At 36.5% G+C, this 13,720-nt stretch overlaps 1 long non-coding RNA gene across 3 annotated transcripts; it reads right to left on the reverse strand.

The window, feature by feature from the left end:
- Positions 1-44: 44 nt before the first annotated feature.
- On the reverse strand, positions 45-13,471 carry LOC122059683. 3 transcript variants are annotated; one of them, XR_006134108.1, is made up of 6 exons: positions 13,038-13,471; positions 9,392-9,505; positions 8,803-9,263; positions 7,935-8,032; positions 7,005-7,162; positions 45-844 (listed from the first exon to the last, which is right to left on the reverse strand). It is a non-coding gene; the product is annotated as an uncharacterized LOC122059683 (long non-coding RNA). The 3 variants fall into 3 exon arrangements; XR_006134107.1 differs by lacking the exon at positions 7,935-8,032 and having other exon boundaries at positions 8,836-9,263; positions 13,038-13,463; XR_006134106.1 differs by lacking the exon at positions 7,935-8,032 and having other exon boundaries at positions 13,038-13,463.
- Between the last annotated feature and the right edge of the window lie 249 nt (positions 13,472-13,720).

Raw genomic sequence — 13,720 nt, forward strand, 5'->3', positions numbered from 1 at the left:
TTTTTTTTTTTTTTTTTTTTTTTTTTTTTTTTTTTTTTTTTTTAATCAATTTGGTGGTTTCTGATGTTGATCTGGGGAAGAATTTGAGAGAGGATTGGAGATGGGTTTTGAGGATTGCAGAGGAAGGAAAAGTGGGTTTCTATTTTGTTCTTCGATTTGAGACTTTCTCAGAAGGAGATTAGAGATGGGTTTCTTCAGTACTATATTTGGGTTTTTCGACTTTGGTGTGGGAATTACAATTGGACTTGTAGTTGGCTTATAAACATCATATTCTGTCCGAAATGTTCCCAGAAATAGAATTTATCAAACACCTTCTTACCTGTTTCTGTTTCCAGAAACAAGAATTATCAAACACCCTTCTTACCTGTTTCTATTTCTAGAAACAGCAATTTCTGTTTCTGGCGTTTCTTGAAACAGAAACATCAGAAGTGTTATCAAACGGGCCCTAAGTTTTCAATCCCCTTTTTCTCTCTCTCTCTTGATTTCTCTCTCGATCCTCGATCCTCGATCCACTGATCTAGCCAGAACCCTTTATTTTTTCTTTGAAATTTTTCAGAGCTGAGACGTTCCCAAAACCATACAGAACCGCAGCTCCTCGTCATCCTCAACAAGCATCAATGTCACAACTCTCCATGACCTTGTAAACATGAACTTACTTTTCACCATAGCAGTCTTCGTGGGTTTATCTCTAACCGCACCAGGCCAACGCAGCCTATAAAACAAAGGAACATGTGATGCAGGCCTTGATGTTGTGGAAAGACTCACAACCTTTGAAGTTGTCTCCTTTAGTTTCGTTCTCTTCTCAAGCTTCGTGGCTCAGTGATTGAAGTTAGCCATTAATCTGCTTAACAACAAAGAAGTGGATGACACATTTAGGGCTCATATAAATCTGAAGGTCCTTCCTAACCTAAAAAAAAAAAATCTGAAGGTTCTGAGGTTTAAGATGTTGGATCTACATTTGGGTCTGTGATGTGTTGTGTGTTCTTGATGTTATCAATGGTGAATGTCATTAAGATCCGATTGGAGAGAGAGAGTTTATTTGAAAAATCTTAACATGGTTGAAATTACCTATTTACCCTCTGTTTTGAAGCAATCATAAAAAATGCTTTTAAAAAAGTAGTGCACAAATCAAAATAAATGTGCCACAAATCACAAACTGCTTTTCATCAATTTGTGATTTATTCTGATTTATAAGAAATAAAAATAAGTACAATAAATCATAACAAACAACTGTAAAAACAGAAAAAGGTTAGATAAAAACAAATAAAAATCAATACCGAAGAGAGCCTAATATAGTGAGTTTCTATTTATGTAGTGTTTGTTTATTTCAAAATTGGTTGTTCCTTTGTTAGAAGCATGCTACTAAGTAGTTATTTTGTGACTTCCTATTTTGTGGAGTACTGAAACCCTATTGTTTCTTAGTTGTTTAGGAATCTATTTTAAGGGGTTACAAAATGTTCATTGTTGCTTAGTAGTAAAGGACCTCTCACCATATTAGAGAGTTTCCTATTTGGTTGTAATGATCACAGATTATAAATGAAGAGGGGACGACAGCCTGCCATAATTTGGATGCTTTAGACAATTATGCTCTTGTACTGTGTGCACTGTGGTGAATCAGTGACAGCCAAGGTGGCAAAGCCCAAGAGCAGGCTTTGGTGGTGAAGCCAAGCCATTTCTTCTTTTCCCTTTTTCTCCTCTTTCTTTCCTTACTGTTCTGCAGGTTTCCAGCAACTATCTGCCTCTATCGTGGACTGTTATTGGGTGAACTCTTAACTAATTTTGTGTCTTAATAATCCTTTGGTTTGCCCTCATAATCTCATCTATTTTCTATTAATATTACATACCGTTTCAGATCTGTGATAAGAGTATTTTACAGCATACATGTCCGAAGTTCATATCACCGTTTTCTGAGTATCTAACCAGGAGGAATCAAAATAGTTTGGAACGAGACAAAGAAAGGGGTTTAGAGACAGCTCAATAAATGAAATGCCAAAGGATTTTCCTTTCAGCACTTTGAGAATCATCCAACTTGAGTTGTGAGTACGAATGATTTTTTCTTCTTCTTTTCTAAAGGAAGAACAAAGAAACAACTCAAAGCATCGTCGAATTGATTTGATGATTTTATGGATCTATTTGACACTAAAATACACAAATTGTTCATCTGTATCTATCCCAATAGATTTGGCTGAGTTTTGATTAGGTTATTCCACTCGACCCAAGTTTGATGTATATCAGATTGCTAGATTATGAGTTATGTTAGTTCGCATTATTATTTTCTGTTTTATCACTACTTTCTATGTTATGGCCATGTAGGTTTCTTCTAATCTAACAATTAGTTCTCTTTGACATTTTAGCCCCATCTGATTTATTGTTTGAAACATCTAATAACATTACAACAACAACAACTCAGCCTTTTCCCAACTAAATGGGGTCAGTTGATCTAATCACATTAAGTTTCTAAACCATTTCTCAGGTTTTAGGTTCATTGCGATTCTGGTGTCTATAGGTTTGCATTTGTTTGTTTGTTTGTTTTAGCGTATCTTATCTCTTCACAGTCTCAAAGCCAAAAGATAATTATTAGAAACTACTTCACATCATATATCTTAAAACAACCAAATCAAGAAAAGACTTTATAACAGAATACAATATTATAATAATGGTTCCAAACTCAGGTCGATTACCCTCTTCTATCAATAGATGCACCCTGCAAAGTTTGAGCTAAATCTAATTAACAGAATTAGAAGTTTATAGCAGTCCTGATGCTACTAGGATTTCAGGTCGTAGGTGATGCAAAATTGAAGACATACAGCAGGAGGAGGAAGAGGGCTTAACAGCGCATGATTTGGACCTTTTATTTTTGGGGTTTTCTTATTGACACCCTCCAAAGGTGTCAAAAACTTTGTAACTCATAGCCCTTAGTGTCTCCTTGCTTAAAATGTGGAATTTGGTAGAGGGTAAAACAGTAATTTTACATAATTTCGAAAAAGAAGCTGACATTTTGAAAACGACATCTCAATTGTAAGTTAATGCGCACAACTGTAAAATCAAATTGGTACACTGTTTTAATGGGGAAAAAAAGACAGAGTGAGGGTGATGTAAGGTATGTCCACCCAGGCAAACAACTCAACCAATTACAGGTCTGATCTCAGATCAGAGAATCCAAACAGAGCAAAGCAAGCCCCCAAAGTAGGGCTGAAGTATATCTCAAAGAATAGGGAAAATAGAAACTTCACACCTATTAAATTAAGGTCGTAGGTGATGCAGTCCTGATGCATCCTGCAAAGTTTGAGCTAAATCTAATTAACAGAATTAGAAGTTTATAGCAGTCCTGATGCTACTAGGATTTCAGGTCGTAGGTGATGCAAAATTGAAGACATACAGCAGGAGGAGGAAGAGGGCTTAACAGCGCATGATTTGGACCTTTTATTTTTGGGGTTTTCTTATTGACACCCTCCAAAGGTGTCAAAAACTTTGTAACTCATAGCCCTTAAGTGTCTCCTTGCTTAAAATGTGGAATTTGGTAGAGGGTAAAACAGTAATTTTACATAATTTCGAAAAAGAAGCTGACATTTTGAAAACGACATCTCAATTGTAAGTTAATGCGCACAACTGTAAAATCAAATTGGTACACTGTTTTAATGGGGAAAAAAAGACAGAGTGAGGGTGATGTAAGGTATGTCCACCCAGGCAAACAACTCAACCAATTACAGGTCTGATCTCAGATCAGAGAATCCAAACAGAGCAAAGCAAGCCCCCAAAGTAGGGCTGAAGTATATCTCAAAGAATAGGGAAAATAGAAACTTCACACCTATTAAATTAAGGTCTAGAATAGATCTGAATATCCTCCAAATAGATCCTCCAATAGGGCTGGAAACAGTTCAGCAGGAAGGAAAAGCCAACAAGCAACCTAGGCAGAAACAGGGTTTCACAGGCTATTGGTAGAAACCCTGCAGCTTCTTCACTGCATCCAAAAGGGCTTCTGTTGTCGTCAAAGGTCCCTCCTAGGACCAGGAACAAATCCCCCAAAGGCCTCTTAGGTTAGGATTAGGGTTGGTGAGAAACAAGAGAAGTAGATCAGGTTCTAAGACCCTAACACATGCTGAATTCAAGTTGGTAACTTGGCTGATCTTCAATCTTCAATTGTGGCTGAATTCAAGACCCTAACGCAAGCTTTCCTCATCCATCGGGGAATCCATGCCTCTCCTTGTTGCCACCTTTGCGGCTCTGAGCTTGAAGACATGGATCATCTCTTCTTTGATTGCCCCTATTTCCACCTCCATATGGAAGCATGTTCTCTCCAAAATAAAAGGAAATAGTCATTGGGATTCAAATTTCAAAAGCTATTGCACTAGGACAATCTATACTCAATGGCTGTGAGATTAATCGAGGGTGTCCATGGCAACATGCAAAAAGCCCATAATAAGCTGGTCCTAGAAATACCCGCTCAGGGGCGTGTTCGAACACAAAAGAGGCCCTGGTGGTCAACTATGTGAAACTATACGAAGGTGGCCTGCTTATAATCAGATCACCCGTTTGATCTGATTTGTTCCATTCTCATAGAAGGAAAAAATATATATATCCAACGGAATTATTTAAACAGAGTTCCCCGGAGAATGAACTCCGGGAAGTTAGAATAGAAATTCAAAAATGAATAAAAAAAAAAGTAGTAAAATTTCAATACAAAAAAAGATTTATTCTTCACCAATTCTTTTTTTTCTTACTCATCCATTATGTCTAGCCATAATGACTGGTGGCATTCAATGCTGAGTGGCTATCCATTTTTGGGGTAATCGACAAAAAGTGGGACTGATTCCGATCTGATCCTGCCTGTCACTCCGGGCAATCAGTGACCTCTTCCTCAAAATTAAAATCAAAAGCAAGTTATGCAAAAGCAAGCCCCTTCAAATCAAATGGTTCTCCGAAGCCAATCCTCACAAATCCAATCAAATGTTCCTTATTTCCGAACAACTTCTCAGTCTACCCAAGTCTCTAAAACCAAAACCCAAACAGTCCACTCCGGTTATAAAAGCCAATATGTCCTAAAGACCTTTTGCCATTACCTTTTTCCAGTTGAGGAACAATTCAGCAATTACTGTAGTACCCCTGCAGATATTGCAAAAAGAGTGTTCTACAAAGATTGGCATTACTATTCTACAAATTCTGCCAAAAGTCAAGAATACTATGAGTTCATCCTGGTAGATACTGACTCTATCCGGATAAACAAAATTTTGATAAGCAAGATCCCACATTAGTCACCCACACCACGGTGACAATCTGCAAAATCCTCAGTGATAAGGAATGGGGACAACATCCCTTGACGAGCAAAAGGCTTTCCCAACAATATGCCCTATGTATGAACCCTATCTCTTTAAATTATGTGGTTTTAAATTTTGTATATAATTTCCCATGTATGAACCATATCTCTTATAAATATATATATATATATATATATGAATGCTTTTTTGGATTCCTCGTGAAAGATTGTTTAAGTGGTGATGCCCTGGTGTTGCTTCTTGTATATCTCTTGGTTTTACAGAGATTTTTTTACCTAAAAAAAGGTTGTATGGAGAGTAGAAACATTTAAGAATTTCCTTATAACTTGCAACTTGGGATGTAATGCGAACTCAATAGATAGCACCTGAATTTAAGTTATATAAATAGGGATAGTTTGCATAGTTTTAAATGTCATGGCTAGACCGAAAGAATCAGTTTAAGAATTTCTATATAATGTGTGCCATCGTTTTGCTTGTCATAATGATTAATAGTGACGTAGCAAATCACTTAATTAGGTCTGGTTGATTGAGAAGATATTTCTGATTTGAACAGGTGCCCATTCCACCTTTTATTAGCATCATCTGAGATTGAATCTATGGGTCCATACACCAGCGAGTCTGCTCATGTGTCAGTTTTGCCAATAATCTAGAAAAAAGATTGAATCATTGAATCTTAGCAATGGTTGTATCCTTTAGTTCTTTTACCCCTTAACTATGTTAAATATTGAGGTTGTATTTTGTAAAGAGGTGATTTAACGATGGATAACTATCCCACGCACGAAAAACTACTGGCAATTAAAGATTGGAAGACCACATTACTGGCGCACAGTGGTGACTCCGACAATCAGTTCTCTATAATCCCCCCTTTTTTCTGTATTTCTTTTTGGGAATCCTGATTTGAACTTTGGTTCTTAAAAGAGATGTTTAGGGATTGGCTACTCTGGTTGGGTTGAGTGTTTCTACTGCAGCCCCTCCGGACATGTATAATTCTGAAAATATGGTTCTTGAGTGCAGTTCCTATTTATATGTTAAATCTGGATATTTGATAATTGTCATAGTAGCCACTATGGATGCATCCAATTCTAAAATTTAAATTCTGTTTTGTAGCTAGCTCTACCTTGACGACTTTGGCAATCATGTTGATGATCTTAAAAGCTTTGCAAGTTAATGGCCTCAAGTGTGGAACTGTATTGGAACCTTGTGTAAGCTTCTTGGTAGAAAATAGTCCGCCCCCAAGGCCCGGTGATGGATGCTGCTTAAGCTTAGTTAAGACCCGAGCTGATGCCTGCAACTGCATCAAGAATTTTTCTGTGTTTCACAATTTTAACCCCGCGAAAGCCAACCAACTCCCCTCTCGCTGCAACTGCCTAGCGCTGAGCTGTGGTGTGCAAAATCTCATGCTCACGAAGAGGTCTCGAGTTCAAACCCCCTGGCCATTACCTACTTCACTCTCTACCTATCAAAATATATATATATATATATATATTTCTGTCCTATGAGGGTATACTTGTAACTTTCACCTATTCAATGCCTGACATTCCATAACAGAATAAAATGCATGCCTCTCCTGTATGATATTGCATGGTTAATTAGTGTGACCAACCAGTGAGTATATAACAAATAGCATGATGCAACAAGATTATATTTTTTGATATCTCACACTGTAACCTACATCGCCATCATGCCAAACAAATTTAGAACAAAAATTAGTAAACTGAGATTAGCTTTTACCAGTAAAAGCGAATGTTGAAAGGGGAAGGTAAAGCAACCCGACTGGCATGATCTATTCGTGCATGGGGGCTCTATAAAATACCATAGCGCCCTTTTTGGTTGAAGCCATTAACAGCGATAGACACCACGCAGAAGAAAATCAAGACCGAATATGAGACCTGGTTCAAGGCAAGAGAGTTAAAGTAGTTTTAGCATACAGATTTTGCGACTGTCTGCAATAATGCAGTAAAAGAGAAAAGTGCAAAAGAGGAATTAAGAAGGGAAATGAAATTTATATATTTAAAAACCAAAAATTATAATAATAACTACAATGGGGGATTATATCACTAACTCCAAATCATTTCATATTTGGTTATTAAATTTTATTTTACTTTAAATCCAAGAACTTTAGTTATAAAATGTAAAATGTATCATATTTAAATATGGTAAAAAAATAAAAATTAGTAATTTATACAATCAAATGGGGGTGATAATTTCAAAAGTTCCTTTTTCTATTTTAAAAATTTCACTTCTCTTTCCTTTAAATCTCCATGAAAACAAACATAACCATACAGATTTTGTGACGTATCTATAATAATTAATTAAATGGAACTTTCATACTATCAAGGGATAAAGCTTGTACCAATGAAACTAGAAGTTATTGGGAATCATCCATCCACAAGCACTTTATCCATGGAAAGATTAATGGCAGATGACATAAAATGATACAACATAATATAAGGAAACCCTTCCCAAAGATAAAGTGAGTTGCAGCCTCTTTTCTTTCTTTTTTTTTTTTTTTTTTTTTTTTGGGTATAAGGAGTTGTAGCAATTTGGCACTTGGTATTTTCATGACCAGCTGAGTGTAGTTGTAGAAACAAAACACGAATCCTATGGTCTGGATCACCTAGACAGCCATTATTATGCAATTGTAATCACGAAATACCTTACCAACAATATCCAAGCCTTGACAGTTGGGTAGTACTCCAACAGTACATACAGCCCCACGAGAATGTTGAAATCCAAGGACACCACAAAATGATGTCCTTCTAATGCGTGAAAGGACTCCATAGAGAGAAAATAGAAAAATTAATACAAGAGAGGGATTGAAATAAATAAATAAATAAATATATATATATATATATATATGTATATAAGTAAAGCATAACAAAGGATAAGGTTGGCTTTGCAGTTTTCCATGACATCCCCGCTTATTGGGAGGTAGCCAACTCCTTCTCAGGATAACATCAAGAGATAATTTAAGGATTTCATTGGATGCCTCTACTTTTTTTTGTTCTATCTCTTAAATATGATAGAATAACAGTTATAAAAAGTTACAACCTCTTAACCACTTCTTTAATAACTATTACTATAACCAATGACTCCTACATTAACTTATACATAATTGAAAATTCTCAAACAACTAAATTCTATCTCAAAAGTAACTATTCCCAGTTATTTAGTTTCTCACCCATCCAATAGTGTCAGTATTCCTACAGAATTAAATGTAGGAATAAAAAGAAGACGAGGAAAATATTGTCGTGATGGGCGAGAAAAAAAATGTTTTAAGTGAAGAATACTTCATAAGCTAATAATTTTCAGTAGATACGGGTAAGAAACTTTGGAATATTTAAGGTAACATGAATCAATAAAAATATAATTATTGAATGCCATCCCCCGTTACCCTGTAATATTAGGAAAATGACAAATAATTCTGCTTGATTGTTTATTCTATGGTAGGAACATAAGATTTTCACTTGGAAAACATGAGTCAAGTTAAAAAAAATAATAAACCTAATCAAAATTCATGTAGACTCACCGGTGCCGATGATATGTTGTCCAATGTACTCACCAAATTAAGATGCGACTCAGCCAATCTTCTCTATTGGATGGTTCTTTCAAAATCGACTTTTAATCCTAACCTTCGTTTAATAGCCGAGAGACCCACCCATCCAAGCATATTTGGTTCTAATGGAAATATATCTTATAGCAAGGAGGCTGGGCTCGCCACTAGCATTCCTATAGCTAGCGGAACAACCAGTGGACACTGAGAGGGAAGGACTTTCAGTGCGTTGAGAAGAGAGGCAGATTATGGTTCGTAGCCCATCCATGCATATTTAATTTGGTTCTGAGCGATGGCCAGCGCCGTTGCCAGAAGCCTTGAAGCACTTGCACACACTTTTCATGAGCCGTACGTAGCAATCTTATTGAGAGCATGTAAGGTTGATCAGCACCCTTAAGTGGGCTCCGTAAGTCCCTCCACAAGAGGCCATTAACAACCTGAGACAACGAAAAGTTCCAATACATGTAATCTGTCTCGTTATATATAATAGATAGGTCATACTGACAAATATGAAATATGGCCCAACAGTTATTGATTCTAATGGAAATGGAAATATATATTATACCGAGGAGGTTGGGCTCGCCACTAGCTTTCCTATAGCCAGCAGAACAACCAGTGGACACAGAGGGAAGGACTTTCAGTGCGTTGAGAAGAGAGGCAGATTATGCTTGGAAACTCTCTGCAAATCCCAAAAAGTAAAGAGTAAGTACTTTTTTTGTAGAAAAATGTAGAAGCATCAAGTCAAGCGAAAGGGAGCAAGCGGAGAAAACTTGGATTGTGATATTCCTATCATGAGTCTAGCTTTTACTTTGAGGCAAAGTTTTCCTTACCCAACTTGGTGACCAAAAATAAATTCATAAACGTCAACATAGTGAGCTGTGAATCTTCGCATAAGTGAATGCACGTGAACATTCCTGATCCATGGATATCCACAGACCAAGAATGTTCGCCTACATTCACGTACATAAAAATTCACCGAACTCGTCAACATAACAATCAATAGAACTATTAAAATGCATTCAGCTTCAACTTTCGTGTCACTTGAACTGCTGTTGGCACAACCACTAAATAAAAGTTTGGCCAATCAAAAGATTAAATCCAACAATTTCCAATAGTACTAGTTAAAACAAGGGGTATTTTTCACTATAAGGACGAGGAGAGAGGTGGTGTCCAGCTTTATGGGGAAGGCCCTCTTACAAGCCACCGTGAAGTGATACCCTAGTTATCTACCAAAGAAATAAATAAAAAAATAACCCTATTATTGATTCAAATAAACGAAAAAGTAAAAGACAAAGAGTGCCACCCTATAACATGTCTTCTTTCTTCTTCTTTTTTTTCCATCTTAAGATATTGTTCAAAGGGTCTTTACTCACACACACTAGACGGGGAAAAGAGGACAATAGAAAAAAAGGGGAGGGAAATTCATGTGATAGGAATCGATCCTTGAAGCTTAAACCTACCTTTCACACTTCGGACACATGCTCTATAAGAAAAAGCTGTCAAGGATCCGCACCTATATTAAGGGGTGTCAATCAATCGGTTCGATTTAGTTTCGATCAAGTTGAATTGGTTTCAACCTAGAAATGAGAGAGACAAAAACCAATCCATTAAAGAACTTCAGTTTTCAGTCGATTTTGGTCTGATTTGGTTTTGATTTATTTCAATTTTTCAATATCGGATTAATACCGGTTTAGATCGGTTTACTATTGGACTTGAACCATAATGAAATCTTATTTATAACTTATAATGACAAGATTTGACAAAAAAAATACTCTAAATTTATGATTAAATCATGGTTTATCATTGTAACAAAAAAATAACTAATATTGAAACCAATTGATAACAAATTACTATGAAGATAATCAAAATTTAAATTACAAAATGAACCCTATTATCCAATCATCATTTAACCATCCAACTAGTTTTGTACAATGAACAAGAAAATCAATGGAAGCATCATTATAATTTACAAATCAATTTTTCTATTCATAACCTAATATTCACAATTCTCTTTACAATAAAAAATATTCTCATTAATATTGTAAAAAAGAGATAGTCAATTCAATAATTTATAATCTTATAATCATTTTTTTTTTATCCATTTCATTTGGTTTGATTTCAATTTAATTATTTTTCGGTTCAATTTGGACCGACTTTAACTGATCTTGACATACCTCAGCACAAAACTTCGATTTGATATGGATTTTATTTTAGACACCCATATCCTATAACAAGCATGTCCACTGTGACAAAACACTCTTGTTTTGACACCCCTATCCTATAGCCTAGCATGTCCACCGTTTGACAAAACACTCTCATTTAGTGATGGCATTTTATCTTCTTTCACCTCATTTTACAAAAAATAATTTTCGGCACTGGGTGGCCATTAATGATCCGCAACTCTCATTACTGACCAGGCAAACAATTCTACCCAAAAAAAAACCAAAGGGATGGAACGATGACGGACATTCATTTATCATTCCCTTACACTTAACCCATATTTATTAAAACTCCTTCATCTTAATTTTTTTTTCTAATACTCTCCTGTTTCTGTTTTTGAACTTTCACATCTTCTCCTCCCTTGCTCTTTTTAAATACCTAAAATACCCCTCATTTTCATCGGTTCATCATCTCCTTTCCCTTCTTAACTTTTTTTATTATTTTTCATAACATCTTCTCTCTCCTCCGCCTTCATTTTCATCTTCTACTTCTTCTAACAAGACAGAAGGCACCCAGCCTCCGCCCAGTCCTGCAAACCCCCTGCCCCACCCTCCGCTATGGTTTTTTTATTTTTTTTCCATCTCCCTCTTATTCCCTCTTTTCCTGTGTTAATGGCAACACTGAGTTTGTGGCATTCAGATCGGTTTTAAATTGGAATTTACAAAGACGAGCATCGATGATGTAGGAAATAAGAGAATGGAAAGGCAAAAAAGATAAGCTAACACTTATCCCTCCAATCCCTTTACCTTTACCTTCCCTTGCTCTGCCATGTTCTTCCCCTTATCATCGCCCTTCCTCTGTTCTCTTGCTTCGCAAGATTTTCTGTCCGTAGGGAATGATGATGCAAAATATGTAAAACATTTATAGTAAGATCCAAATTTAATACCAATGACAAGAAGGTGCATTTTGAGCTTATTGAGTGCAAGGGATTGATTTATTCAACGAAAATCCAAATGGGATGTGCTAGCAATTCTGCCGTTCACCAAGGGACGAGTGTGGTTATTGATCTATCTTTGAAGTCTACTCAGTAAAGGCCGAAAGCATGTACAGGATAGACTATAAAGCATCCCTCCGATATCTTGCCCTCAGCTAATTCATAGAAGTTAGAACTTGACTGGAGATTGAAACAAAAATGGGTTTTGGTTATGCTTTTGAAACTGAACAAAACATGATTTTCGAGATTTTTTTTTTTTTCTCCCAACTCCAAATGTCCCTCTTGCTGCGTTTGGGCAAAGACGGGGTTGGCTGGGGCGGGGTTCAGGGAGGAAAGGGGGGTAGAGATGGTGTCCAGTGCTCTGAGGGGGAGGAGGAGAGAAAACATGTTATGAAAAATAATAATAAAATAAAGGATAAGAAATGGGATCTTGTTTTTTCTTTTGGTAACCTAAGAAATGGGATCAGATTATGAATCGGATGACGGTGGGGTAATCTAAGCATTTAAAAACAGAGAAGGGAGAAGAAAGATGAAAAAATTCATAAGTAGGTAAGTATCAGAAAAACAGACCAAGATAGAGGAATTTTTGTAAATATAGGGCAATTGTAAGGAAGTGATAGTAATTATCTTTTCATTTAATTTATTTCCTCTAACATTATTAGCGAACACGTGGATTTCTATTAGGTCGCCCGGATGCCCGGATGTGCTGCTGCTATGATATTGGAAGTTCTCAACCACATAAATTGACTTTCAAGGTGAGGGGATTCAACAACATAATGGGTTTGCTTTATTCTCTGATGGCTATGCCGAAAACGGGGTTGGGGACTCGCTGTGATTTCTTTGTTGAACATTAAAATAAGAAAAAACAAAAGCAAAAATAAAAACAAAAACAAAAACAAAAACAATAGCTAACCAAAACAAAATGGAAGAATCCACTCTCTAGAAATATACAGCAGAGTTTTGAGATAGTTCAGGTACGCAGGACAACCATCTTCATCTATTGTTTTTTCCTCCTTTCTTTTTGTTTGGAAAAGAGAGAGAGATTGTAAATACTTACTTGATCCAGTTGGTATTAAAGGTAGGCAGTTGGTGTTGATGTTGCAGAACAAGGGAAGTAGCTTGACTCTTGCAGGTATCAACCCTAGAGGATTCCCACAAGACTTGATGCAATCGGATACAGCAACACCGATTTCATGATTGTATCCATCCGATTGAGGGCCTGTAAGCTTCTTCACCCTTAGATCTAGGAGACAGCCATTGACGACTTCCATTCTTTCTGTGTTTTTTCTTTTTTGGGTCGCAAACTGAGATCCATTCGGTCGTATTCATTATTCAACGGAGCAGCTAATCAAGTCTGCGCTCTGCACCATTATATACCCTAATGAAATGGAGAAGTTTTTCAGATATCGAAAGAAAGAGCAATAATTAGCCGCAACAGGCACAACCTTTCTTAAGGCGAACCGACAGGCACAACCTTTCTTAAGGCGAACGTCTGCCACCACCACTTTACCCTAAGAATCTTCTAGTTTCTTTGTTTTGCTTAGACGACACGTGGAAAAACTTTAGTGAACGGTCCAGATTTTGCTTGCGTTGAACTTTTACGAAAACTGGATTAAGATAAATGAATCGGACCAAGATAGGTATAACCCAACCCGTACAGAGGCATTATTTTTCCTCCTCTCTTCTTCAGTTCTTCTTCTTCACTGTCTGTTGTCTCTCTCATTCCCTTAAAATCCTCTT

The sequence above is a fragment of the Macadamia integrifolia genome, chromosome 13, assembly GCF_013358625.1.
Source record: "Macadamia integrifolia cultivar HAES 741 chromosome 13, SCU_Mint_v3, whole genome shotgun sequence".
NCBI lineage: Eukaryota > Viridiplantae > Streptophyta > Magnoliopsida > Proteales > Proteaceae > Macadamia > Macadamia integrifolia.